Below are 26,364 nucleotides of genomic sequence, written 5' to 3'. Positions count from 1 at the left end.
CTGTGTAGCAAGTTTGAGGACAACCTAGACCATGTGAGACTCCACAGCACAGAATAAAACTAGTAGATGATTGAGCTTGTTCCAGAGGTCACAGGTGGCTAATGCTTGAGCTGGATGTTGGCAGACATCTTGAGAAAAGGTAGCCTCCAGTTGTTAAAGGTTGGTCTAGAGGAGTTCCTTCTTGGGGTAGACAGCAGGGAAATATGAACAGTGCTCTAGATATTTGTCGGGTTGGGTCTTAGGGATGTGTAAGTCCAGGAGGAACATAGAGAAGAACACTCTTCCCCTCCCCTAAAGTGATGTCTGCCATTGGACAACACCCAGGGAACTATTTGGCATATGAGCTCTTCTGTGGTCTTTGGCCACCGCCTCCTCTCTTCCTGAAACATTTATGAGTGTACAGCATAGGATGCTCCTGGTTAAAGGTCAATGGTAAGAATTCAAGGGCAGTGCATGCATGCTCAAAACCTGTCAGTTCACACACACACACAAGAGTGGAAGAGCATGCTCTGGACCAGCAGATGTTATGAAGGGGAGACAGTTTGTTATGTCCCCAGCACCAGCCCTCAGCACCACCTACACCTCATCCTCTGCTTGATCAAATGAGGTCCCTGCCCTTTTCAAGCTAGAGTGACTCAGGACACCAAACAGTTTTCATGGAGCCATCATTCTTTATGTGTATTATGTCCCATTATTGAACAGCCTGGGTGGATTATGAGTATCCCACAGGGATCTCATTTTGAAGATTCGATCTCTTTGTAATGACTTTGTTTCTTTGTGCTCACATAAGGAACCTCGTTTTGCATTCTAGGCGCAGGAGTAGTACTGATCATGGAAGTGTTCCGGGGCTTCCAGTTCTTTATCATTAAAACAATGGGGTTCAATGACACGATCAGAGATTGCATTGTGGGAAGATGAACTTGCATTTCTCTTCTGCATTACTTTATGTCTTGGACTTCCTTCTCAGGTGGGAAATACTTATTCTCATAAATTGAGGTAGAAAAGTCACTATTATACCAGTGGTGGAGTGCTCAGTGTTCGACTAGAACCCCAATGTCTGCCTAAACCTCAACCATTAAAGGACGTCAGCCTCTCTGCCCATACTCTTGCTCTCCAGCTGCAAGATCTGCGCAATGAGCCACCAGAGTTTGGGAAACAAAACGTCCCGGTCAGGGGTGTGGGTTTAAAGGCACAATTATAGGAATTATTATTTCTCTTATTTAGAATAATTACAGAGTGCTTCTCTCTGCAGAGCTCCAGAGAAAGGTTGAATCAGTTGGAGTTATTTACCCTGGAGAAGAGAAGCCTGGAGGAGAGGGTGGGAGGTTAGGGAGGAGGACAACCATGTTGAGTGTTTAGGAGATGAAAACCTTTCTCATTTCTTCCACTGAAGATGGAAGATGAAGACACAGGTAGGCGAGGTCTGAGAAATGCAGAACAATGACCTGCTAAGAGGCTTGATGATGCTACAGATCATTCCACTGGCCTCCAGAGGGAGTTCCCCCCAGGAAGCGTTCTGTGGATAGAGCTTGGGTGTCCTGCCTCTCACTCGGAGATATCCACTGCAGGTACTAAAGACTTTATAAGATCCACAGGACGGAATCCCCAGGCCTGGATTCTGAGCACTGTCACCCCCTAGACTCCACATTTAAAGTAGGTAGTTAGAACAAAGGTGAAGGACAGCTGGGAAGAAGACAGAAGCATGCAGCAAAGATGTAATTAGTACAAAATGCAGCAGTAGGCAAACCCAGGGCTTGGGCGTGTGTCCTGGGATTTAATTAAAAAAAAAAAAAAAAAAAAAAAAAAGCAGTCCATCCTCAATTGAAGGAGCCCAGTCTGGGGATACAGAGGAGTTTTGGGCCAGACTCAACTTTCTTAAACATCCACAGAGGACACTATCAGCCCTTTTCAGCTCCCTTCCCTACCAGCTTCATCCCAGCTGCCGGCAGGTCAGGTCTCCTGTATCCCAGAGTAGTGATTCTCAACCTTCCTAATGTTGGGACCCTTTAATACAGTTCCTCATGTCGTGGCCGCCCCCAACTGCAAAATTATTTTCGCTGCTACTTCATAACTGTAATTTTGCTACTTGTATGAATTATAATATAAATATCTGTGTTTTCTGATGGTCTTAGGCAACCCCTGAGAAAGGGTCATTCCATCCCCGAAGGGGTTGAGGACCACTGCCATAGAGGCTGCTGGCCTGGGTACCAATTCTTAAGCAGACTCAGAATAAACAGGATGGTGTATTCCCACTGTTCCTAGCATGTGGTGTGCTCACTTTAGTGTAGTGGTTTATAAATTAATGAATGGGGCTGGGAAAGACACAGGGAAAGAAGCAATGTACAAGGAATCCGGAACTTGAACTCTAGATTGAATAAAAATCTCCCAATTTTTACATGGTGGCAGCTAATTAAAATATTCTCTGTCTGTACTGAAGTATAATTGGACAAATAAATTTGTATATATTTATAATGTAGATATTTAATGCCTTAATGTGTGTATGCATTAAGAAAATGATCTTCTCAGCCTAGCTAATTAACATATCTACCACTTTTCATAGCAGTCATTTTTCTTTTCTCCATGTGTGCACACACTAAGAACACTTCACATCGACCCTCTTGCACAGTTCAACTGTACAGTAAGCTGTGTGTGTGCGTGCGCGTGTGTGGTGTGTGTGTGTGTGTGTGTGTGTGTGTATGTGTGTTGACTACCAGGTCCCCAGAACCCATCTTGTATAACTGGAGCTTTGTACCCCTTGAGCACCTCTCTCTGAAGTCCCTTCAGCCCCTAAACTCTGCACGTCTATTTCAGTAAGCTCAGCATTGTAAGTTTTACCCAGGAACGATTGATACAGGGTTTGCCTTTTGATTTCATGTGTTGTCAAAATGGGAGAAGGCCGTTCCCTCCAGTGGCTGATACCACATTTTACTTATTCATTCATCTGTCTACAAAACTTCCAGCTGTCTCCATAACTTGGCTCTTATGAAACGTGCTGTAGTGAGCAGGAATGCGCACACATCAACCAGATATGAATTTCATTTCTATCGCTGGATAATCAAGTGGTCCTGTTTTTAACTATCTGGGGGAACTTCCACATGCTCTCTCGTAAGTGACTACATTTCTGCCAATGTTGCACCAAGGTTCTCTCTTCTCTGTGTCTTCACCAACACTGTCACCTTTTGTCCCTTTGGTAAAGACCACGTTAACAGATGCAAGGGACTTCATGCCTTTATTTCCATCCTCCAGATGATTAGTGATGCCCGGTACCTTTCAGTGCTGTTGTGGACCGTTCGCATATCTTCTTTTGAGATATTCCTGTTGAGAGCCTTTGCCCATTTTTCAGGTGGATTGTTTTGTTTTCTACTATATTCAGTGAAATGCATTTAAGCTCTTTGGATATTTGTTCCTTAACAGCTGTAGAACTTGAAAATACTTTTTTTTAGTTTTTCGAGTCAAGGTTTCTCTGTGTAGCTTTGCACCTTTCCTGGAACTCACTTTGTAGCCCAGGCTGGCCTCGAACTCACAGAGATCCGCCTGCCTCTGCCTCCCGAGTGCTGGGATTAGGGCCTGCGCCGCCGCCGCCGCCGCCGCCGCCGCCGCCGCCGCCGCCGCCGCCGCCGCCGCCGCCGCCGCCACCACCACCACCCGGCTTGAAAATACTTTTCTGTGCCTCATTGACTGCAAGGGCATTACAATGATTGTTTCTCTTACTGTGTAGAAGCCGTTAAGTTTGGGATGGTCCCTTTGATTTATTCATATTTGCACTTTTGTCCTGAACTAGGGTTGGCCTAGCTACATATATTAATATCCAATGTGCTTGTCCTCTGCTGTCTTCCTTCCGTTTTATAGACTTGGGTTCATTTTTGAAGTAGTTTTCAGGTATGAATACCCAAGGCCAGCCTCCTGTGAATATTCAGTTCTGTCAACACCATTCAGTGGAGAGACTTCTCTCTTCTGCCAAATTAGTGGCCTGCAGATAAGGAGGTTTGTTTGGGGCCTTCTGTTTTGCTGTTTTGTCAACAAGACTATTTTTATTCGGGTGTCATATTGTTTTGATGATTGTGGCTTTGTAACAACTTCTGAGGTCAAGTACTGTTGTGGCTTCAGCTTTGCTCATGTCACTCGAGTCTCTTGATGTTTCCTTTTCCAAAAAAAAGAAAGAAAAGAAAAATTCAGAAGTATGTGCTAATACTATACCTTTAGAGTCACGTAAACAAGATTCAGGTCCTGACTCGTAGCTGTTGACCTTCGAGCCTCATCTAGCTTCTCTCATCTCTGGTTTTACCTGCAAATATGGAAAGAAGTTCTTCATAGAGTTTCTTTGAAAGCTAATGCAGTGCATGTGAAGAAATTAATAGAGGACTAGTGAGGACCAGGGGGTAAAGAATTTTGAGCGTCGGGCGGTGGTGGCGCACGCCTTTAATCCCAGCACTGGGGAGGCAGAGGCAGGCAGATCTCTGTGAGTTTGAGGCCAGCCTGGTCTACAGAGCGAGATCCAGGATAGGTACCAAAGCTACACAGAGAAACCCTGTCTTGAAAAACCAAAAAAAAAAAAAAAAGAATCTTGAGCCCAGACAGATGGACTAGCTTTGACCTCTGAGACCCACGTGGTGGAAGGAGAGAATTGGCTCCTGCCGGCTCTCCTGTGGCCTCCACATGTGCACTGTGCCATGTGTGCCCCTCCTCCTCACATTGGTAAACAAGGAAAGAATGTTTTAACGGCCAAGAAGAAATTAGGATAGTACTCTGCGTGCCTGATGAGTCTTGGTAATTAATAGCTATGGTTTTGTCAGGTTGGACTGTATGAAGTTGCTAGACTATAGGCCCTGGTTGGAGCCTATAAAAATGTGAAACACGCTGGGCGTAGTGGCATTTACCTATAGTCCCGACTACCTGGAGAAGCTGAAGCAGGAGGGGGGTAGGAGGGTTTAGGCCAGACTGGGCTATGCAGCAAGACCTTGTCTTGAAAAAACAAAAGGGGAAATGTCAGTTTCCATGTAATATTTTTAATATAAAATCCCATTTTGTTTAAATTGTTCATTAATAACTAACATTAATATTAATGGATATTGATGTGATTATTAGGTGTACTATTACTTAACACTATTAATCTTCAAACCTGTTGATCCTCCCTCTAAACACACACTTGTGGACCCCTTCTCTGACACCTTTTCTGGCATAGCATATGTCGCATTGAACAGTCGTTGATTAACTAACTGTAAGTCCGTGATTATTACCCTGCCCAGTGGTCAACTAATATGAAAGCTTCATCAAGGTGCATTTTATTTTGTTCCCATTTCCTTCTAACCCACCTGGAATAGTGTCTAGACAGCACTTAGTAGGGTCTTTGTAAAAATGTTTCTCATGGGTCGGTTTACACTGAGCATTCCCAGAACTGGAGCTCACCAGCAAACAGTAAAACAGAAGACCCCAAAATAAACTTCTTATCTTCGGGCAACTAATTTGGCAGAAGAGAGAAGTCTCTCCACCAAATGGCGCTGACCAAACTGAATTTTTTTCTTTTTTTTCTTTCTTTTCTTTCTTTCTCTTTCTTTCTTTCTTTCTTTCTTCCTTCCTTTCTTGCTTTCTTTCTTTCTTTTCCTTCCTTCCTTTCTTTCCTTTCTTTCTCTCTTCTTTTCTTCCTTCCTTCCTTCTTTCCTTTCTTTTTTTCATGCCTCAAAGATGGCAGGGGGGAACAAATTATAACTAAATAAAACATGAATGCCACTCTCTATCACAATAGATTCTTGAGCCCTCTTGAACCAAAGTGCGTGAATAGTAAAACATTGCCCACATATTGTGTCCCCAAACCTAAAAAGCTGAATTCAGTAGTTGACAAAGTTTCCCCCTCCCCCCCAAAAAAAGGATCAAAACATTCCTCTTAGCCTTTGGTACACATATACACATACAAAACCCTCATCAGTACAGCTAGTGCAGGGAAAGAAAACAGAAATTCAAGAGGGCTGATAATACAATGCAGGCTAACCGGATTCCGGAGCCACAGAACGTGGTGACATTGTCTCTGGAGGGGACATCGGAGCAGGCTGAGTGCAGAGAGAGAGCTGGAGATAAACAGGCCACAGAAGCTGGCTCCCTGAGTGACTCCAGGCGGCCAGGGCACAGTCCCCAGCTGATTACTCTGCTATTTTCAGAATTTCACATATCAGGACCAAGGACTCAGGGCTTGGCGGGAGGCCACAGATAGGGTAAGTCCTCAGTGAATTCTGGGAGATACTACTCTGCTAGCAAAGCTCCCTGCTCTTGTCCGACCCCGCCCCTCCATTTAAGTAGCCGCTCCTCACCAGCTCCCGTCTCCTTACTAGGAGGTTGGGAGACGTCTTTACATTTCCCGAGGCAGATATTTTTAGATGGGATGTTCTGCCCGACGACGGTGTTAACTAATTGAGTTATCGGATTTCGTGTTTGGCCTCAGAGAATGGCAGTGGAAGACCCAGAGGGCTTCCCAGAAGAAGTAAGCATTTAAGTACTTCTAAATTAGTGGTGGGATTTTTTTTCCCCTTATGGAAATGCTGCTTTGCTCTAAATGATTGTGTCCTGAAAAATATATGTATGTGACTGGGGAGGACAGAAATGGGCCTGTTACTACCAGCCATGAGCTCAGGACATGTAAGACGCCTGTTCTGTGTTGCTGGGATCTGGACTTGAGGTATGTTTTGGCTGTGATGGAATTTGGAGTATGTTCCAGAGAGATTCCGACTTTAGAGGACCTAATAAGACGTAAGAAGATGATGGGTGGTGGGCAGACGGGGCAAAGCTGGTGAAGGCCAAGTGTGAGAAGACCCCTTAAGTCACACTTCTCTCCAAATAAACCCGAAGGCATTTGAATGCACCTTCTGTGTTACCACAATAATAAGGGGGACTCTGAAACTTTGCGGTTAGGGGAAAGAACATTGGAGAATAAAAGTTTAGCTTTGGGACCCAAATAAATGCAAGGGGAGGACGGCATTGAAGGCTGGAGATGTATTTCATCCCTAATCCCGTTGATAAATACCTAGATATATGTAAGTCATGTTGTGGACTGACTTTCAAGAATGGATCTAAGCCATTCTCTCCTTTTAGGTTGCTATTCTGAAAAGGGGGAGGGGAGTGAATGTTTGGTTTATGTGAATACCACTTTGAGGTGTTTGCTTCTGGGAGATTTCTAATATTGCTAAATGGCAATGTGGTTCTGGGCTGTGCGTGATGTCTTGTGTCTACCTGTTCCTTCCGGTCATAATAGTTTACTCAAGAACATACATGCTCTGAACATAGGGAATGTGCTTTATTATGAACACATCACATCCTGGGCACAGGCTGACATGCTGGTTACAACAACTATATTAAAAACATTATAAAAATGAGAACATTGCTACTAACTCTGGTAGCCAGGCATGCTGTGGTGTTGAGAAAGGAACTGTCATTTCAAAGTTTCAAAAAAGCAATCTAGAGAATTCTGCCCCAGTATTGAGTGGCTTCAGGTGTCATCTTGATAGGCTTAAAATCTGGGTTCTCTTTCTTTCATTATTAACCCTCTGTGACCTTTGGGAAGTGTGACTACATTACAGCTAATGGATGGAATTTTAACCCCAGAGGGACTTCGCCAACATTCCGTGTGCCCCAGACAAAAGGCCTTTTCAAAGGAAGCTTTGAAATTTATAATATAGTTGTGCACATTGTAATGTCCTGGGAACAGGGACATATTGACAAGTGTTCTCAAAACCATGTGACTCCAAGAGTCATCGTCTTACTCATCAAAAATTATGAACTATATTGTTAAATTCCGATGTATATTCTGCTCTGTGATTTATGGAACAAAAACTTTACGTACAATCAAAAGTTACTTAGCACTGGCTTTGAGAAAAGCTAAATGCTATGAAATATTAGAGTCAAGCACAAATATCACAACTGTCAAATAACGGAGCTGAAAAACCCTGCTCTTTTATGAGTTCATTAGAAGTTTAAAGATCTGAGATTCGAAAGAAAAGCTGTGTCAAAGTGGAGCATCTCTGTTCTGTTTCGAGTCAGATGGTATCAAGTTAGCGTTGAAAGCATTCGACCCCAGCCTGTGTGCGCAGAGTTTTCTTTTTCGGTAGGCTGGCTGTTTTAAAAAATGTGTAATAAAATGACAGGTTGGATTTGCAGTTACCATGCCCTGAGCGGTGTCTCTGGAAGGGTACTGACCCGACACAGATCACAGAGGAGTCCTGTCACAGCAAAGCACAGATGATGCTGGACCCGGATCGGCTGGAAAATGAGAAGGAATCCTTCCTCTCCCAGCTGGTTTCTTGTCTGATAGGAATGGAAGTGTGAGCAGTTGGTCGGCGTGAGCTGAACTATGGAGAAGGTCCTTGCTAAGAGGGTATAGTAGATGATTACACTTGGTGTTTGTGATGATGCTCATCTCTGCTTCTGTTTGGTATGTGACCTCCACTGTGGGGAGAGGGTTTTCTCCAACAGGATGGAGTTTATATTGGGGAGACACTGAGGGTGATTTCATAACATGTTTATTGAGAAATTTCCGGCACAGGCATAGGAAGGGAGACGTGAGCACTCTTGCTAACTTCAGAAACAGCCTCTCCTGGCTTGCTTCTAATCACATCCGTGTGGAAGAATTAGCTTTGCCATAAAAGACTGATGGAAAGAAGTCTTAAACTTGAGACCTCAAATAAGGCTCAAGAAGAAATCCAACTGCAAGAAAGGAATCCCAAGTGGAAATCACTTGTAGTGTGGACTTTTGAAGCAGCTGCTGGTAAAAGTCCTTTTAAGAATTCTTTCAAAACCCTAGGGAGGTACCCTTTAGTATCAAATGGAAATTTTAGGATTATTTGGTTTCATGTCTTTCAACTTTTTTTCCTGTTTTTTGTCTGATTTTCAGTCATCCATAGAATAATAAATGCACATTCAACTCATGGGAGAATCTCTTAATTTATTGTTAATGATTTTTACTTCAGGAAAGTAGAGACTCATAGGATAATGTATATAGTCATATAAGGTCTTCAAGGACCTTCCTTGACCCATTTCAAGGAAGGAACCTAAAACTTGTCTTTTTGCTGCTGAGACTAGAATTTCTTGTTTTGAAATGAAAGCATTTAGTTATATAGTAGGTCCTACATTTATTTATTTATCAAGTAAGTTTATTTTTATTTTTATGACATTATGGTGGTGATATAGATTTGCTTAGTAATCAAGTTAAACTAATATTTGTAAAATAAAAGAATTTGAAATGATATGTTTTGAACCCTCTCTATACAGTTTTTTTTTTTTTTTTAATTTTTGGTCACAAGGCAAAAGACACACTTACAAACATTTTATTAAAATGCAAAATATTCATGTTTATATTTTCTTCTTACCAGCAAGAGCTGGAAATCAACATTAAACTATGCCATCTAATTAGACGGTGGATAAACAGATGTCATGAGATTATATAACATCAATTTCAGTGTTTAGCAAGCAAATATCTACAGCTACCAGTGAAGCATAAGAATTTATAGAGAATAAGTCCCGTGTATGAGATAAGGACCTGTGGACGAATTCATTTTGGGGGGATAATGTTGGGTTGTTGGTCATGTCACGATTTGGGGGTTGTTTTGTTTTTCCTTTAGCCAAGAGATACGTGGGTAGTGGTAGCCTTTGAAAAGTGCCAATCAGTAGTATTAAAGTCAAAACTGGGATGTGCTTTCAAATTCAGGTTAGAATTCTAGGTTGTTTTGCATGTTGAACTCATTATTCCAGTATCTTATTGATTTGCACATTTCTATAATCCTGTTATGTCCTGAGAACACTTGGATAGATTATTAAGATAAATGTTAAACACAGACTATATTTTGGTCATCTCTTGATCGCCACAGCAGACTCACATTAAGTTCTCAGGAAATGCTTGTTGGGATTTGAACATAGCCTCATCTTTGAAGAGCACATGCTCTTGTCATTTCAAGTACAAGAGACTAGACTTAAATATTTTTAAATACTTTGACGAGGAAAAATGGTCCACCTCAGTGACCAAAGCCAGACTGTTAGTTCCAGTCTAGAAGTTTCCAACTGGGGGATTAGTGATCACAGTTGTGTTTCCACAGCAATGGTATGGCATTGTCCATGAAGAATTGTCATGCGTTCCTCTGCAGACACAGCTCTCATGACGTGAGGGTTGGAGTTTATTCCCATGTCCTTTCCAGGAACTTTTGAGTTGACATTCTGAAGACAGTGTTCTTCCCGGGGAAATGTGTAGTATTCAAATATGGGGACTATGTGAACAGGGATGGATTATCAAGGAGAAAGGCCCCATTTGAGCAAGAATTCAGAAAGTAGTAGTCTCTGCACTGTGCAGAGATAGCTATGGTGACTCCTGCTTAAGCTTCAGCTCCCCGCTCAGCCATGGCTGCTGCCACAGCTGCTCCCTTAGGAGGTGTTCTGCTTGATATCATAAGATCAGTCCTAGAGAAACAGTGCTGTAGACCCCACAATTTTCAAAATGTGGTCCTGGAACCCATGGATGACCCCAAGGCCCTTCAAGAGGAAGGCCCTCCCTTCCTACTTGAGGTAACAGCTTCATCTTTCTCATACTTCTGCCGAAGCAACACAACACAGAGCATTGAATATCGAGGCAGGTGTGAGGATCCGGCTGTCTTCTCCTACAAGACATTTACAAACCCTTAAATTAGTAGTCTTCTTGCCTTCTTTATTTCAGAAAAATAGGAAAAATATAATTATTATTTTCCTATAATATGCATCTTATGTTCCATGTAATAAAGTTGCTTTTGTTATTTAAAAATAATTAAAGTTTTTTCAATTGTATTCTCCTGGGTTTCAGGAATGGTAGTTAAGAACAGACAGGGCTCTGTGAGACAAGTAAAATCAAGAGGTGCTGTTATAGACGTATTGCCTGGTCAGCATTGGCTGGTTGGATGCTCAGCCTACTTGCTAAAACATGCTGTGCAGATAAAGTCAAGTTGTGGATGCAGTCCCTGTGTGGACAGTGCTGTCTACTTACTGGAATGGTCACTGCCAAACCATTTAGAATACTAACTGCAAGAGACTTCTGGACAGTAATGCTCAATGATTCACGGTAATTGAGGGCCCTTACTCACTGTGCCGCGTATATTAGATCCTTGGATGCTAGCAGTTCTGTGAGGTGAAACTTACAGCTGCTTCCATATTACAGTGAGGAACTGTTACTGTGTGAATACCTGGGTCTTTTACGATTGCATCGTTTGTGAGTTGCAGAGCCAGGTTTGAACTGAGGCATCACGGGTGCAGAGAGCAAAGTCCAAAATGACTAAGCAAGTCAATGACCAATTGACCGAGAACTTCCCCTATACGATAGTGTAGCTTTGAACATTTGTTTTCATGCAAGTGCAACTCCTGAATGTTAGTCTTTGCTCCAAGTACCATTTGTAGCATACTAACTGTAAAAACTACAGTAACCCCAAAGTCACCTACCATCCACTGTCCATACCTACAGATTCCAACAACCTTTCCAATTACCAAGACAACTACCTTGAGTATGGGATGAAGTCTGCTCTTAAATGTTTTACTTTCTGTAGCAAAAAATAAATAGCATCAACCTATCTTTACTCCGTGTTTTCCTTACACTTAAAAGAGAGCTTGATCAGCCATATATTCCTCATGTTCTTTAGTTTTGTTATTGTATGCAGTGTAAACCTGGTAATGTTTCCTTTTCAAATTTTGACCGTGGAAAACATGGATGTCATTTGAAGATGAGTTAAGGTACCCAAATCATTGCATCTCTCTGTCAGACTCTCACCTGACTTCACTAACCACTTTTTAGAATACATTTTTCCTGGCAGTCCTTACTCAGTACATTCTCATCCAATGAGAATTGATTGAGGGCTGCAGATGTAACCCAGGAATCCAGTGCTTTCCTGGCATGGGCAAGGTCCTGAGTTCAATTCTCATCACTGCTGAAACAACTACAGAACCCCACTTATTCAATGGGGTTTTAGCACAAGCTTTCAGACTCCTCTTACCAACCCTGGGCTGATATAGAAATGGAAAGTGTTGTAGATGTCCCGAGTTGATTGTTAGACATCATGCAGGTGTGTTGAATTATCATATTAATCCGCCGATACATACATGATTCAAACTCAGAACAACTGCGACATTTTGGTGATCCTTTCCAGAATCTCAGAAAAGGTACATGGTTTCATTACCAGCAACTCCAGTCAGACTCCAGCTGCACCAGCTGGTGGGCGAAATTTAGTATGACCAATTCAAGAACCCTTCCCCTCACTGGCGAATGCTTCCCTGCCCTCTGGTGCCGAGTGTCTCACCCTTCAATTCCTCCTGGCCTTTGCTCTCCAGGCCTTTAATTATCTGACTAGGAATCCAAGGCCAGCATATTGTCATTTCCTGGCTGATCTTGCCACAAAGAGTGTTATTTGTGGAGTGCAAGACAGTATTTTTGTTCACAATATTAAGCCTGTCCACATGCAGGAACAAAGTTATTCCCTGATCTAAAAAAATTTTTTAAAGAACCCAAGAAAATGTTTATCTACTCAAGGAAATGGTTTTTTTTCTCCTACCTAGCCCAAATTTAGCTCATCACTGTTTTGAGTTCCTACATTTAAAATGCAAATTGTTCCCTGGATTAAATATTTTAGGACAAACGCCAAAACCTCCCACATAATAAGGATCCTGAGGCTTTAGCTTTCATCCTGGTTGTGATTTACAATATGCTAATAAATGGAAAAGTCCCGAGCAGTGGACGTATTTATGTAATCCCCTACACAGAACACCAGAAGTTGCTTCCACATGGATCCTAAGTGGCCGCAGTATCTCAGTAGTATAAGGGGTGTTTCTGAGGCCTCTGTTGTTGTTTAGTTAATCCATGGAATGAATTCATATTTGTTTTGTTAATAAAAACTTCCAAGCTTTGATCACGTAATACAATCCCATTTCATTTTCTCTTTCAAAGATCTGTTTGCCATTGTCATTCTGTCATGTGAGAGGTAGATCATATTTAGAGAAGTGACCGTCTTCTGTGGGCCACATGACCATCACATGGATGGTCCTTTGGGGAAAGAGAGGTTGGATCGGTGGAATTTGGAAAGTGCATTCAAATTACAGGCCGAAGCAGAAAAAAAATGTTCAGCCAAGTCATCCCACTAACTTACACTATAACGTTGCCTTCTTAGAGCATGAGGGATGGATACAAGCATCAATAAGAGATAAACCTGTGTTTACCAGTTACTTTCCTGTTGTTGTGACTAAACACTTGCTGGGAAAGGCCTGTGATGTGGTGGGAGTCTGAGGTGGCTGCACACCCTGCAGCTATAGTCCAGAAGCAGTGGGAGCAGTGTGGTCAGCCCTCCTCCCATAGACACCCGCTTCCTTCAGCAAGACTCTACCTCCTAAGGGTTCCGTGACCTTCCAGAACAGTACCACCGGCTGGGAACTAAGAGGTCACACACAAGGCTGCAGGGGACATTTCCTGTTTAAATTGTGGCATCGTGAAACCCAAGGGCTGTTTTCCGTGGTTTTCCTTTGCTTCAGTTTTCTGTTCATACAAAAGACGAGACACAGTGACCCTTACTCACCTCCAGAAATGAAATATGTTAAAAACAAATAACGGCAGGCTATTAGCTGATATGGAATCATTGGTGTGTGGAATCTACGAATTTTAAACTTTGAGACTATTTAATAAATATTATGAAGGTGAGTCAAGGCAAGTACACGAGTACCTGGTACTCTAGTCACATGGTAAATGAAGGCTTCATGCGATACGCCAAATGTTCCTTCAGGGATGGCAGGGCCTGGTTACTCCAGGGAGCCTCATTTCCTGGTGACGAAGAAAGGAGAGATTCTGTATTAAATATTTCTCAGGCCTCCTAACTCACAGGAGAACAGGGCATGTTTGTGTGAGGAAAACCAGAGACGGGGCAAACAGATAAGCGTGGCAAGAATTAAGCACCAAGCGACTGACCCTGAGAAAGGTGAAGGTCCCGTGGCTCTGCTGTCTTGATGTGCTCCCACCCTCTTCCCAACAGACAGGAAAGGATTTGGGTCTGACATTAACTGGGGACACCTATCATCCACCTCATGTATGGACTATGTCAATGTGAGCCGCTTTCTCATCCCAACTTCCACTCTGTTCTTATTTGGGAAAAGAAATTACCTGAAATAAATGTGGTCGTAATTTCCAAAAGAACTGCATTTTCCTTAATCTGCATGTTTAGATAAGGAAATTCTCCATCTGTGATCATTACTATCAACTGTCAACTCTAGGGATCTAGCATCAGGCAGGAGGCAAGGCTCTGGGCAGGTCAATGACGGGATTACCCAGATCTGGGGGAATAGAGATGGACAGAGCCACCACAACTGTGGGCAGCATCATCCCATAGGCTGCGATCCTAGACTGAATAAAAGGGAAAAAGTGAGCTGAGGACTAATATCCATTTTACTCTGCTGTCTGATGGTGGATGCAATTTGACCGGCTGCCTCAAGTTCATGACTTCCCCTGGGTTCTAGTTTCATAACAACAAAAAATTTCCAGCTTGAAATTCTAGGTTACCGTCTATCATTGAGGGAAGTCAAGGCAGGAACCTGGAGGCAGCCCTGCTTGCCATCCACACAGCATTACCTCTGATGGAGGAACCCACAGCAAAGAAGCATGGCAAAAACCATGGAGGATGCTGGCTCACAGGCTGTCTTATTCTCAGTGAAGCACCGCCTGCCTAGGGCTTATACCACAGTGGGCCCTCCAACCTCAATTAACAATCAAGTCAATCCCCCACAGACCAATCTAACCCCTAAGCCAATGGGACCCAGGCAGTTCTCCAGTTGAGATTTTCTTCAGATAATTCTAAGTTGTATCAAGTAGACTGAGTTAACCAGGACACCCGCTGTGATGGACTTTCCCTTCAAATGTTAAGCCAAAATAAATCCTTTGTCCCTTAAGTTGCTCTTATGGGGTATCTTACCACAGCAATGGGAAAGTAACATGGAACACCAGCACTGTTCACAGGTCAGGGCTGCTGAGTTGTGACAAGTCTGTGGAAGATGTGTCTCTCCCATTGCTGTGTGTTAACACTGTTCTTTGTCCCTGGAGATAAAACATGCCCAAATGCAGCAGGCGTTTCAAACAAGTCAGATAATAAATATGTCTACCAAATATATTTCTCAAAAAATAATTTCTGTGCCTGTGGTTATTTTTCAGGCTATTGATACAACCCATTACATATCAGAATAACCAAAGATCGAGTGTGAGATTTAAGATTAGTGCATCCCTTTTGTATGACCGTTATGCTTACACAAGTACAAGCAAGCTTGTCCTGTACAAAAATCCCCTTGAATGGAATAAAGTGAATGTTGAACTTTGTTTACAAGAGTTCACAGATACCTTAGGTGAATAGCTGCACCCATTTTCATGTATGTTGGGTACCCTAGCCACAACAGAACTTTAGTTAACATTGTTCCTGCCTTTGATAATTTGGGGAAGTCACAGCTCATCTTTAGTCATAGGGTGGTGTCTGGTTGTGTAATCACATCATTGTATCAATTCCTAAATGTTATTTAAGGATCTGTCTAACATAAAGCCCACTGTGCCAAAGGCCACTGCAGCATCTTACAACCTCTGTATTATGAGGATGATAGAAGCTTTAAGTCAAAATGCTTTGAAATTCCACCAGCTTAAATCAAGACAAAATGCCACTGTATTGACCTCATAGGATTAAGACATACACAACTCTTTCCCTTTAAATTTCCTCTCCTTTGCAATGTAAGCAAACCACCCCCCTTTTTAAAATGTATTATTATTTGTTGGTTTTGAGGCATGGTCTCACTATGTTCTGACCTTGACCTTGGGGTAATTCTCCTGCCTCAGCCTCAAAGAGCTGTGATCACAGGTATGAGCCTTCCTGCCCAGGCTGAAACTGGCTCTTAATGCCTCAGAAAATTTAAGATCAATTTGTATCCTGTTCTGTTAGCCAGTGTCAACTTTACATTGGAAATAACTCATCCTGCACCAATACCCACCCCCACCAACACTCCTATGGTAGAAAAAATAAAATAAAAATCATGCCTATATTTTTATTTCTAATCTGGTTCCAGTTAAAAGCTCAGATGTCAGCAAGCTGAGTGAGGCAAGACCTCCCCCATCAGACTGAGATTCTGGGTCCTCCTCTGAGGTAAACCAGATCATGGCAGACAAAGGACAGTGGAGTTTATCAGAATGCTGCATGGGCAATCTCTTTAAAACACCGCCTTTGCAAAAACAGAAACCTAGCAGTGCCGTGTGTGTTTCTGAGCTGTTCCCCACCCCTGCCTCCTGTGTTTAAAGATAACGGTGGGGTGTTGCTTTGCATTCAGTTTAAGGGGAGGCACTCTGTGCAGACGGCCAGCAGGTTTGGAAAATACAACAGCAGGGCCAGCCTGGCAGAGGTCCCAGGGAGAGGATACTAGCCATGCCTAACATGTGTTCAGGGACACTGGCCTCATTTTGGGGAGGAACTGAGGTTATTTCTGGGCAGCCGTGTGGCTGTCAGAGGAAATGCATGGAAGCAGCATTGGATTTGAACCACTTGAGGGTATAGAGACCCTTCGGTAGCCTTGCTCACACTCATTAAGTCACTGCCCGCTTCCTTCCCTTCCACTTCCGACTGATTGATGGGTAGAAAACGCTGGCTTGTTTCCAGTTACTAGACAGCAGTTGGACAGAAGGAGTGAAAGTGTCTCTGATCATTCAAGTTTCCATCAAGTCCTTGCCTGTACAGATGCTTAGAACGTCCTCTTATACCGAAGACCTCTACCGCGCTTCCAAACACATGCCTTACGAAGAATTGACCTATGCGTAACTAGGCCAGTTGAGTCGGCTCCTTGAGTTGGGCAACAACCAGAAAGGCCGACAAAGGGCTGGAGAACCAGAGCTTTGTTGACAGGCAGCACACTGTAGCACGCATGCCCCACTTGGTTGAGATGGTGCCAGTGTCAGCCTTCTTTTGAGCTTGGTGGAAAGTGAGACCGCTGTGGGAAATAACTGGAAAACGGCATACAGTGATTTACTCTCAGATCTCTGGGGACTCTGAGTGGTCACTTTGTCTGGTTGTGTCTTCCAGTGTGTGATTCAGCTCCCGTCCAGCAGGGGGAAAATATAATTGTTGAATTTGGGTGTCGCTCTTGCTCTTTTGAGTCTTAGACCTCACCATGTAACCCAGGCCAGTCTTGAATTTCCAAGCACCATGCTTCAGTCTCCCAAGTGCTGGGGCTATAAGGTTATAGGTGGTATCATATAAAATTATATGCAACAATATAAGATCGTATGTTGCCAGGCACCGCAAAAGGGGGGGGGGGGAGGAATCCATTCTTTGTTTGATGTGCTTGTCAGGAGACACGGATCTATACCTGACCCCCAAAACCTTGGTCACAGAAGAGCAAGGTCTTGGGGTACTCAGCTTATTTTGGGTGAAGGACATCACATTCTAAGTGGCGTTAGTGACTTAGTCCTGGATCACATTAGTTATCTTGAAAAACTCTGCCAAGCGGCTCTGGTTATGTTTCAAAGCCGTAAATGACACACAAAGTGTTGATAAGTCAGCTGCCTTGCTCTGTTAGGCTTTTCTTGAATGAGAATAATTTATACACCTGTTAATGTATTCATCAATGAAGCTTGGCACTCTAAGAAAGGTCCATATCCTCAGTGTCTGGATATAAATTTTGTCTTTGGAAAGTGGGGCATGAAAGAGTGGGAGAAAGTGGTGGCATGTAAAAATTGAAAGATTATTGAAAGCCAGATTTTTAATTTGGGCTTTAATATTTAATCCCCGTTCGTGTGTGTGTGTGTGTGTGTGTGTGTGTGTGTGTGTGTGTGTGTGTGTGTTGAGGCAGAGCCTAAGTGCTGAGATTAGAAGTGTGTGCTACTCTATCTAGCTAAGACCTTAACGTTCTTTTATATCAATTAAAACACCTTCAAAACGCCTCTCACATTCCTCACTTTTCCATTTGGGTGCTTTCTCCCAAAATTTCAGTTCATGCTAGCACACCTAACCACATTTTTATTTAATTGTTGGTAGGCTCGTGGTTTACACATTTGTCTAAGGTCTGTGTGTATGTATTTGGTGCTCAAAGATATGTCAAGGTCACTGTCATAGATACCATCTTAACCGTTCATTACCTCTGTGGCGAAAGCACACCCTGACCTCTCCTTCAACCTTTTGGGGCACACAGTTCCGTGTTGTTAGCTGCAGTTACCTGCCTGTGCAGTAGCTAACATACTCCTAACTGCTAATAGCACCTACTGGTTAGCCTCTCTGTGTGCAGTCACCCTCCGACACTCGACACCTTCCCCTAACCAGCATTTTGCTTCCAACTTCGGTAAGATCGCCTTTGAACAAATCTATGTGTGAGTGAGGTCATATGGCATATGCTTTTCCCTGCCTGTCATATTTCATTTAACATCTCCCAGATTCACCCAGGTCCCTACATTGCATTTCTTTTTATGGTTGAGTAGGATTCCATTGTGTATGTTAATTGGTTTCTCCACTGAGGGACACTCAGGTTGATTTTAATTTCTTGGCTACTGCGAATATTGACAAAGCAGTATTTGAATGATAACCTGACTCAGGTTATCCTAGGATGTGTATTAGACTCAACTAAGCTGTCTTCATCAGAACATTCCATCTCAGAAAATGGAGTCTCCATCTCTGGGGTGAGAACTCGGGGTGAGGGGCAGCTCTTGAAGAATGGAAAATTGGCAGCAAGGCTTCTGTTGTTTATACTGTTAATTCGGATAATACACAGGTTATGTGCTGACCCGGAGCCCCTCATGGCTTCCTAGCTTTGAGACGAGGCTGTATCTGCTGTATCCGGGGCGAAGCTCTTCCCTGCAGCTCCCTTGGCTCTTCATCTCTCTAGGGATTTCTTCCTTCCCAGAAAGATTGTCCTTTCTACTTCTCGACCCTCCATAGTCCTCCTTTCTTTTCTCTCTTCACCAACCAAGTATCCCTCCAAAGTCCTGCTTCTTCCTCCATTTTCCCTAGCTGCTCACCCAAGTTGTGGAAATAGCTCTTCCCGATGAATTTCTTGATTCATTGCTGTGGGTTTATCTGTGAATTCTCATTGTGTGGGTGACTGCACCCTCAAGCTAGAGGGTAAAGATCAGCCTTCAACAAGATTACAATCTCTCCTTATGGAGCAACTAGTACATAAACAGAATAGAGAAAATAGTGTAGGGGCCCAGAAAGAGAAGGGATCTAATCAAATAACCAATGTGGACTCTTTGAGCTGGACCTAGGCTTTCATTGTGAATCTGTTGGAGGATCATCTTGTGAAGGGTGCATGCAGGGGACTGATGAGCACCAGTAACAGAGTTATGGTTGTGGGTGAGGCCACAGTGTTAAGGGACTGTGAAGGCCAGTCCAGGAATGATAAGTTGTCTAGATTGCCTTCAATAAGAGTGTCCCTGTCTTAACTCAGATTGGAAGTATGTGTTTGGGCCGGTTTTTAAGGACCTTTGAAATCATTCCAGCAAATGGGTAGGAGACAGTGAGTTAGAAGTGAATGGCTAGGAGATACTGAGAAGCAGAGACCCTTTTTCAAAGGAAATGTATCCTCCAGCCCTGATGTTGAAGCAGAATAAAGGCACACACGCTTGGAATGAAACTGAAGGTGAGCACTTAGAGTGGCTTACTGAGCCTTGGTTGCACAGAGGTCCCAAACTCAGAGCCATGGGGATCCCAGTTTGAAAGCCACTGGTGTGGAGTGTATGGGCTTATGATCCTGGCTGTGTTTCCTTGGACGAGACCTCTACTCATGAAACTTCTGCCCAGGATTATTCCATACCTCTGACAAATTAAATTATTGACAACTGGTGTTTTGTTAGTTCGTTGGTGGTGGCGGTGGTTTTTGAGCTGGTCAAAAGGCCAGATCTAAGGCCTGAACTAGCCAAGGAACAGAGTAAATGCAGGATAGGAAGGAGATGGGTATGTTTTCAGCTGTACAGCAGGCTCAGACATTGGGGGAGACAACAAAGGTCAGCCCTTTGAGGCAGAGGAACTGCAGGGGTCAAAGGTAACATGGAAACAACAACCATGAATGCAAGGGGTGAAGCCTAGGAGATGCCCAGGGCTCCTGCTCCATTGATGAGCCCCACAGCTCTTATACGGAATGGCAATGCCGAGGTGGACAGGAAATAAACTTGTCAAAGAGCAAATACAAGAAGAGCCTTCCTGGCTCCATTTTACACAAGCCCCAGGGGAAAGGAAGTCTCCCCTGAGGATTGTAACCCTCAGGAATCTCTCATAGCATTGCCAGTTTGAGACAGAAATTCACCTGTGTAGCCCAGAAGGTGAACAGTCCTCAAAGACAAGCATTTGTTTTCTAACTACCCTTGGGTTGGTCGAACCTGGCAGAAAAGAGCTCAGGTTCCTTTTGGACTATGGGCAGCATTAGAGATGGTGAAACATCACCAGGAGCCATTTCTAAAGAATATGGGCTCACAGTCAGTGATCTCAAATCACAGAATTGTAAATTGGTATATTTGCCTTGTTTGTTTAATTTTGTTTTGTTGAACTTTCTTTTCTTTTTTTTTCCCCCTTGAAATAAGTTCTCACTCTTGTGGTTTTTTTGTTTTGTTTTGTTTTGTTTTTGTTTTTGTTTTTGTTTTTCGGTTTTTTGAGACATGGTTTCTTTGTGTAGCTTTGCGCCTTTCCTGGAACTCACTTGGTAGCCCAGGCTGGCCTCGAACTCACAGAGATCCACCTGCCTCTGTCTCCTGAGTGCTAGGATTAAAGGCGTGCACCACCACTGGCCGACAGGATTCACTCTTTAGCCTTGGCTTGACTCAGAATCCCAACATTCCTATCTCTACCTCCCAAGTGCTGGGACTATGGCATGAACCACAAAACTGATACCTTAGTTCATAATTTTGAAGTCCATTCTTAGGACAGTGATCCACAGCCTAGACTACATTATCTAAGTGGCTTTCACCCCCATCATTCACACAGTGCATGCCATGAGAAGTCACCTGTCCTTACCTTGGCCCTTGAGTGCCTCTGTAAAGTGGGACTAGTCATTGTACCTACTGTGCTCATCTTTCAGGACAGACAAAATAAATTTTTTAAGTGAGTGGCTTAAAGAAATATGGCTTTGTTCTCCCAAAGTTCTGAGGGTTCAAAGGCCAAAATCAAGGGTACCAACAATCAATCTCTGTGACATCAAGGGGCCAGCACAGTTGGACCTCTCCTGAAGGATGTTAGGAAAGATGTTTTCCTTGATTCTTCCAGTTTCTGGGGACTGCTGGTGGCCTCTGCCAGAGGCCACATGGCTCTCCTTTCTGCCCCTGTCCTTGCATGGCTTTCTCTTTCTTGTTCCTCCATGAGTGCTGTCATAGTACAAGGACACTAATAAGATGCAGGACTCATTTTGGATGTGTCTTTATCAAACCAGACATACCCCCAAAGAGCCTACTTCCAAATAAGGTCATATGCTGAGGACACACATGGACCTGAATCTTAGAAGGACATCATTCTAGCTTCTTTACACCTCAGAAGTATTACAAGAGCTGGGTCAATTATTAAGTGCTTATACAAGTAGTGCATATTACAGTAAGTTACAGTGATGTAATTGAGTTAGCATAAGCCCCTGCAAATGCTTAGCATATCGTCAGAGATAGGACATGTCACTCACTACTGAGACTTGCCACTCAGCAAACGATTGCTCTTTGCAGACACTGAACTCTGCTCAATGCCATCAATATTCTGGGGCAGGTGAGGAGGCCTAACTGTGAGACTAATTCATACTAGTGTGTGGCTCTATCCCCGAAGCTGTTTCCTTCACAAAAGGCACATGATTCCTCTTCCTTTCCTGGCTAAAAGGATGGCCAAGGAAACAAGACATCAACTATGTCAAAAGAGATTTTCAGATTCACGTTGTCCCTTAGATTTGGGCGGCTGAAGGAAAGCCAATGCTGCCTGCCAGTTTGCATTCATCCCTGAGCCCTGTATCTATAAGCAGTGGCCTCCTCTGTGTGGCTAAGTGTGCAAGAGACTTCAGCTTCTCTCTGTGCCTGACTTCCCTCCATGGACATTGTCAGCTGCCATCTTTAGATGCCTATTTAAATACAACATGCGAATGGGGCATTGTTCAGATAGAATGTCCAAGATTTAAAGAAAGAAAGAGGAGGGGAAGGGAGGGAGGGAGGAAGGGAGGGAGGGAGGGAGGGAGGGAGGGAGGGAGGAAGGAAGGAAGGAAGGAAGGAAGGAAGGAAGGAAGGAAGGAAGGAAGGAAGGAAGGAAGGAAGGAAGGAATAGTGTGTAGCCTGTGTTAAAGATAAGCCTAGTTATTTGAGGAGGTAAGAGCTTAAATAGAATAGTGTGCCTACTACAGAGTGTTTTATAGAGCTTTTTAATGTTAAGAAAATAATAAAATGTAGGTGTGTCAGAGGATCCCAGACTTAACAATAGCTTAATGACATTTTTCAAGTCTATGAGGGTAGAAAAAACTGCCTGCAATCAGCAGAAATGATGGTTACAGTGTTGAATCGGGGTCTTTTTCTGGGCTAGCCGCTTGCACTGTAACACTTTTATAACACAATGGCAATGAACCACAGCTCCCACTCAGCCACTTGATCACAAGGGTGAACCACTGGTATTCTCTAGGACACTGTGTTGCTAGGATACTGTGTTGCTAGGATACCATGCTGCTAAACCCAGGATGGATGGTAGATTACATATATCATTTCCAACTTAGAATATTTGCAGCTCGTGATGGGCTGATGGGGCTGTGGCATCAGATTAAGGGGCAGCTCTTTTACCCTGCTGTACACAGGAGAGTTGGAAGAGAGCAAAAGATACCGAGATGAAGGTAGATGGAGCCTCCTTTGTACATCATGGGTAGTGCTGTGGCCACTCAGATGCAGTCAGTGCCCACTACGTAAGCAAGACAGGACGATGTACTGAGTCGCTTTCAGATGGTTGAGCGGGGGAAATGAGCAACTCCTTGAACTTAAATAAATCATGTTCGGAGTTATCATTTTTCTACAGGCCTGGCTTTGCTCATGTTTTCTGGCTTTTTCTCTTGTTACCCAGCCCCTCTGCCATTTTCTGGTAGAATATCCAGAAGCAGGCTTGCTCTCCTGTGACAGTGGCAATGGTGTGTGAGTGACCAAGGGCTGAGACCAGTGAAGATAACTCATCCCTTCCTGATCCTGACGTTCTGAGGCTGCAAATAAGTGACCTCAAGGAACCACTCAGTACCAGGGTCTCTAGATAAAAAAAAAAAAAAAAAAAAAAAAAAAAAAAAAAAAGCAGTTGTTGGATGATGTGCTCTAGAAAGGCTTGTTTTATATTTATTGACTTATCTATTTGAGGTGGAATTGCACATGCCACTGTTGATGTGTAGGAGTCAGAGGACAACTCCAGGGAGCTGGTATTGAACTCACGTTGTCAGGTTTGATGGCAAAGCATCCTTACCCACTGAGCCATCTCACCAGCCCTGTTAGAGAGTATGTCAGTGACGCAGCAGGAGTTTTTAAATCAAAACAAAACCTTAGCCTCCTGGGATACTTAAAATGGGGTGCAAATTACATATACATGTGCAGCATGTACAACACATATATGTATGCAGATTTGGGGTGTACATGCATGTGCACCCCTTTCATGGTGTCTAAAAGACATTAATTCCAGGATACCCTAGCCCCACCTATTCCAAGATCCATGGGTACTCAAGTGCCTTATATAAAATGGTGTAGTGGGCTGGAGAGACTGCTCGGTGGCTAAGAGCACCGACTGCTCTTCCAGAGGTCCTGAGTTCAATTCCCAGCAACCACATGGTGGCTCTCAACCATCTGTAATGAGATCTAGTGCCCTCTTCTGGCATGCAGGGACACATGCAGGCAGATTACTGTATACATAATAAATAAATAAATAAATCTTAAAAAAATAAAATAAAATGGTGTAGTATTTTCATAGAACCCATGCATTGCATGCACATGGCTCTATTTAGACTACTTATGATGGTCACATAAATGCTGTGTAAGTTTTATATTAGGAAGTCATGATATGTGAAAAACACAAACACTGTATCTATTCAGCACACATAGTTTAAAGTAGTGTGGAACCAGAGGATAAAGGCTGACCATGTGCAGTAATTGAAGGAAAGAACATAGTTGGTAACTTTCACTATTCTCATGAGGACCCATGCCTTAGATAGGTTAAAATAAAAAAGAAAGAAGAAATGCAAGCTCAAACTAGTTGTGTGTGTTTTGCTTTTAGAGTCTTGGATAGGACTTTTTTTTTTTTTTTTTTTTTTGAGGAAAATGGGCCACATACAGAACTGCCAGATCTTTTTTAAATCTGGAAGCAGTTCAGAGGCTCTTTTCCTTGAATTATCACACCTCCTTTTAGCCTCCTTAGCTGCAGTTTTTAGGTACCCGAGTCAGAATCCGTGTGTGCAGCTCACAGTTCCTGCCTCTGGCCTCAGAGATGTGCAGACAAACTGGTAGCACTCTGTTTGCAGGTCAGCAACACAGCCTTTCCATGCACAGGCACTGAACCACAGTCAAGTAGGACTGAGGGTCAGATATGAGCACACAGTGAGATCTCCTTGCACAGCTGGCCCTATCTGAACTTGATTTTGTTTGTGTCCCGCCCCCCCAGCTGAGGACTGAACTTTGCACTTGCTAGGCAAGCGCTCTACCACTGAGCTAAATCCCCAACCCCTCTGTCTGAACTTGAAAAGCCCACCTTCCCTCAGGAGAAGGCCTCTTTACACACTGCAGTTTTTCCTTGAATTCCTGCAAACTGACTGCTGGGAACTCTAACACACACATATTCTCTCCATGCCTACCCCTCGTTATCTACCCTGTATAAATGACTTACATGCCTAATGCAAATTCTGATTTGATTTGATTTTAGTCACAGAGCAACTAGTATCAAGTAAATGCTATGGAAGTAATTGTTATATAGTATTATTTAAAAATAAAGACAGCACAAAATAAATAAATAAGCCCACCCTGGTGTACCTGTACAGGCCCCACATTTTTTTAAAGTATTCTTGATTCCTAGCTAAGTGAGTCAATATATGTGGATAAACAGGAAAGATCCAAATATCTTGAGATGATCAGGGTCAACTATGTGTGGTAGTTAAAAGAAGAAAATTAGCTTATAACTTTCACTCGTCATTTGAGAAACCAGCCCTCTGATAGTACTGGAGTATTCTCCGAATGCCCTGGTTCTGACACACGGTGTTTGATTTCTGGCCTTCATCTTTGAGTCAAAGCAAATTCTCAAGCTAAATCGTGTGGCTGCAGCTGTTACTGCCATGGAAGGCTCCTCTACTGTTTCAAACTAAATGTGATTATTAGTTATTTCTATCCAATGTGTGTAGTTATTGATTCAGTCACAAAACCGTCACAGGCACCTGCCATACGTCAAGGTTGCTCCTAGTTCAAGGGAAATAGAAAGATGGGTGCCACACACAGGGTCTCTTCCCTGTACGAGGTCAAGGCATATGGCAACCCAACCAGGCCCGAGATTGATGCCTCCTTAAGCTTATATAGTCTGGAAGTAAGAAGTTTTATGCATTGGCCGCTGCTTTTTCTGAGAAGAGTTGGCCCTCCGGACAGATGGCAATTCTGAGAACATGTTTAGTTGTCACCAAGGGTTGTGAGTGGTACTGGGCATGGAAGGTGGTATGCATTGGACACTGAGCAGAGTGGGCCCCAGAGAAAGACCACTCAAATCAAAATGCTAATCGTAGTGAGGAATAAGGGATATTCCACCATGTGACACAGGGGAGGTGACAGGGATCCCGGGGGCAGTGGTCTCTCTTGGGAGGGCCCTCGCAAGTCAGTGCTCACTTATATTTACACCATAGAACCAAAGACCTTTTGGCAGACCAGAACTTCCTTCATCTTGGCTAAGGTGCCAGGCCTGAATGGGTGTTCCTCAAAGACTGCCATCTAGGTGGCTTCCCATCATCTGGGTGGCTTCCCAGACAGGTGCTTCCTGATCTACCCTTGCTTGTTCTGAAGGCTTACAGTTCCGTGTGGGAGAAGGACAGGTGTTTTTACACCTATGTCTTTGTGTGGTAAACTGCCCAGTACTAGATGGAATGGATGTGTTGGGAGCTGCAAGAGCATTAACTGGGCCTTAAAGATGGAGAGACATTCAAGGGGGCTTTCATGGAGGTGGATAGTGGACATACTCCTCTTAGAAGCCTTTCCCTGCATGATTGCATTTCTAACTGGTAGGGAGATGTTTCTGGATCCAGTCTCAGGAAATGCTGCTCTGGAGTTGAGATGCGCCCGACAGTCTCCTTCCTGCAGTGTGCGGGCCCATCTTTGCAGGGGTCTCTTTCCATTGTCGTATTGTCCTCTTCCACTGAAAGGGTTTCCCCTGCCTTTGTTGGTGTCAG

General features: G+C 43.5%; 1 protein-coding gene across 27 annotated transcripts in view; it reads left to right on the top strand.

The window, feature by feature from the left end:
• Ank3 (ankyrin 3) overlaps window positions 1-26,364 on the top strand; it is a 612,404-nt gene that overhangs the window by 374,266 nt on the left and 211,774 nt on the right. The window lies entirely within an intron of this gene.

This window comes from Peromyscus maniculatus, chromosome 21 (genome assembly GCF_049852395.1).
Source record: "Peromyscus maniculatus bairdii isolate BWxNUB_F1_BW_parent chromosome 21, HU_Pman_BW_mat_3.1, whole genome shotgun sequence".
In the NCBI taxonomy this organism is placed as follows: domain Eukaryota; kingdom Metazoa; phylum Chordata; class Mammalia; order Rodentia; family Cricetidae; genus Peromyscus; species Peromyscus maniculatus.
This window is presented reverse-complemented; position numbering and strand designations above follow the sequence as displayed.